The 3,640-nt window shown below is 33.1% G+C and overlaps 1 long non-coding RNA gene across 1 annotated transcript; it reads right to left on the bottom strand.

The window, feature by feature from the left end:
• Positions 1-849: 849 nt before the first annotated feature.
• LOC132292243 (uncharacterized) lies at positions 850-2,699 on the bottom strand. Its single transcript, XR_009477000.1, has 2 exons — positions 1,378-2,699; positions 850-976 (listed from the first exon to the last, which is right to left on the bottom strand). It is a non-coding gene; the product is annotated as an uncharacterized LOC132292243 (long non-coding RNA).
• Between the last annotated feature and the right edge of the window lie 941 nt (positions 2,700-3,640).

The raw sequence follows: 3,640 nt of genomic DNA, 5'->3' as shown, positions 1-3,640 counted from the left end.
GCTTTAACAAATGGATTCCAGAATATCACCTCTTTCTCTCCTGGAGTGAGCAACAAATGTTTTGTCGTGTCCCACCAATAACTAGCTTCATTTTTGAACATAAATGTAGCTAAGTTTACCTTCTGGTCTTCTGCTGCACCCATCACTGCAAATATCGATTCCATTCTTCTTACCCACCCCTCTGCTTCTTCTGGTTTGGTAGTACCTGAAAATTCTGGGGGTGTTAACTTGATAAACCTCTCATACTCAGAGCCTTTCTTCCATTTCTGTTGTCTTTCCAGCCTTTCTTGTATCATCATTTGACTCGCCATAAATAGTTTGTTTTGTTCTGCCAAGTCTATTATAGCCTTTTCCATTTTCTGCATACCAGTTAAGCACTCCTGTTCTCTTCTCATACCACCCTGCATAGGTTGTTCTACTTCAGCCTCAACAGGAACATAAGTGGCTTCACCCTCAGTTCCATGATAACCACTTTCCCTTTCCATTTCTTTTTATCTGCAATGAATCTCAAATATAACAACATATATATGATACATAATCACCACTTATATCTGTTAGTATAACATTAAGGCAAATAAATGACTCTACTACACACTTCTTACTGCCACTGCCAGTCTAGACTCTTCTGACCTCCAGAACCTAGAAAACCTAGGCTCTGATACCAAAAGTTGACACACCCCAACCCAATTTACATTATTAAACAAATTGAATAAATTGGAATGCATCTAACCATCTGCATTAACCTCCTTCAAATATAACGTCATCCTACATCAGAGCACCTGTTTAACAGTTTACAATTCAAAAACTACCTATAGGCCTGTTATGCAAATTCTGACAAAGAAAAAAACATTAACGGCAACTTATACTATTAAATTCTATTACAATATTTACATATTAAACAAAAGACGTTCCATTGTTCTTTTTCCCATTCCCACTCAAAAATTCTAGACCTGGCAGTAGCGACCCAACCTTGTACCTGAAAAAAATATAGATATGGAAGGAGTGAGCTTAAAGCCCAGTGAATGCAACACTACTACATCAGAGTAATATAAACAAATATTATCTGATAACTTCAATTAAACTTCATTAATATATTACAGGCATTAAAATATAGTACTCTCCTTCTAGGCCAGAGTATGGACCTTGTTTAGATATAGTACTCTCTTTCTTGGCCAGAGTATGGACCTTATTTAGTGTAGTACTCTCTTTCCAGGCCAGAGTATGGACCTTATATAATATATTACTCTCCTTCCAGGCCAGAGTATGGACCCTATTTAAATATAATCAAATTATATATATTCATCTTCAACTCACATAAACAACTTCAATACTTCAATTAAACACATCCAGGTATAAACTTCCAGTGAGTACACTCACCTTGGCTACTTTTCAAATTGTCTACTTATCCTTTGATATTGCTGAAGTGATCAGTTCATTCTCCTTGCCTGGACAAGAATATAACCAAGTTATATTTATTTTCTAAAGAGAATTAAATCACAATCATCACCTCAATTACAATTCTCAAACTTTATACACCCTTTTGGCTAAATTCTAATCACATGTCTTTATATAAATTTCCAGCTTGATGACCCCAAAGAAAATAACCATAACCATGGTATCACTTACACAAAACAGCCTTTGAATAAATAAATAAAATATAAAAAAAATAGATGATACATATACTGGAACAATTAATTGGATTAATTATTCAAATAACTGAATAATCAACTTCCAACATAGAAATTATAATATAAAACCCCTCACCTTTGCTTGAATTCAACAACAATTTAGAGAGAAAACCCCCTTTTTTCTTTTCTATCCTCCTCCTCCGTATTTTTCTTCTCTCTTTGAACTATCACTAAATAGCTCACTGTTTTGATATATTTTGTGTGTCTCAACCAAAACAATGGCTTTCTCAAAGGCGGTCCAAACAGGTTTAAAAAGATAGAATTAACCTTATCTATATATAGAGTATATCTACATAATTGCGTGTCCTGTGTGTTCGGTCCAGCCTTGTGCAGCCAGCAACCTGACTTTACTCATCTCTATCCATATAAATGATAATTGAAACCTATATATATAGACAACTATATATTGCAGCCACCAGCCACCGCTTTAAAGCATAATAACTTTAGTCTTGAAAAGTATATAGTCACATGGATGGTGTACATCTAGTCTCCAGGAAATGTAAATTGTCACATAGCTTATGTGACATGTGTTACCCAAAGTTTAATAATATTTTCTTCTTCTACGGCTGAAAAATCCCTCCTTTGTTTCTATTTGTATTTTTATTATTTTTTTTTCTTTTTCTTGTCCATGCAAATCTCTAGACAACGTGTCACTTAGATATAAATGTGATTTTCCCCTCTTCATGACTCATGCGTGTGTGTGTCAATTAGTAACAGCCTCCTTTGGAAGCTTTTAGAATAAAGTGTATTACTAGATATCTATATACATGGGTGGGTGGAATATGTACTTGACCTGGTCAATAACTTACCCATATATATAAATAACTACTTGGTCAAACTTTAAAATAAAACATAAGTATATCAATATATATTAGAACCATCACACCACTTCCACCATTTATTACCTTCAGCACCAATGACCTTAGTAGACACCCATTCTCTAGTATCACACATATAACCACACACACGTACACATGGAATATTATCATTTTTATTATTTCTTTTCTTACCATTGGCTGTCACCAACTTAATAAGTTTTGACACCAACTATTAACTTCACCATACAAACTACTACATAAAATATTCCATAAATGATGTCTAATAAAAATTAAATTATGCTAATAAAAAAATAATTATGTATTGGGGCCTTACATATTAAGTCACTAGAAATTTTGATTGTATAAAGATTGAATCTTTGAAAAGAAATGAGAGTTTTGAGTTAAAGCTGTTCGAGTTCCCTTTGACGTCACGAAGAGTGTTTTAATGAGTAAAGATTGAATCTTTGAATGAAATTACCTCAATCAAGGTACCTATTCTACCACTAGACCTTTGTAATGTATAAAGATTGAATCTTTGAAAGAAAATGAGTGTTTTGAGTTTAACTTATTCGAGTTACCTATGAAATCGCGAAGAGTGTTTTAATGACTGAAGATTGAATCTTTGAATGAAAAATACCACAATAAAGGTACCAATTCTGTTACTAGACCTTTCCAATTTATAAAGATTGAATCTTTGAAAGAAAATGAGATTTTTGGGTTAAACTTATTCGAGTTCCCTGTAACGTCCCGAAGAGTGTCTTAATGAGTAAAGATTGAATCATTGAATGAAATTACCTCAATCAAGGTAGCTATTACATCACTAGACCTTTTTAATTTATAAAGATTGACGTTTTGAAAAGAAATGAGTGTTTCGAGTTAAAGTTATTCAAGTTCCCTTTGACGTCACGAAGAGTGTTTTAATGAGTAAAGATTGAATCTTTGAATGAAATTACCTCAATCAAGGTACCTATTCTGTCACTAAACCTTTTTAATGTATAAGGATTGAATCTTTGAAAGAACATGAGAGTTTTGAGCTCAACTTATTCGAGTTACCTATGAAGTTGCGAAAAGTGTTTTAATGACTAAAGATTGAATCTTTGAATGAAAATACCTCAATAAAGGTACTTATTTTGT

Source organism: Cornus florida, unplaced genomic scaffold, assembly GCF_030987335.1.
Source record: "Cornus florida cultivar Cherokee Brave unplaced genomic scaffold, ASM3098733v1 CherokeeBrave_3.0.0_Hap2_scaffold_6, whole genome shotgun sequence".
Classification (NCBI taxonomy): Eukaryota; Viridiplantae; Streptophyta; class Magnoliopsida; order Cornales; family Cornaceae; genus Cornus; species Cornus florida.
The sequence above is the reverse complement of the archived record's forward strand: the minus strand, read 5'-3'. Positions and strand labels throughout refer to the sequence as shown.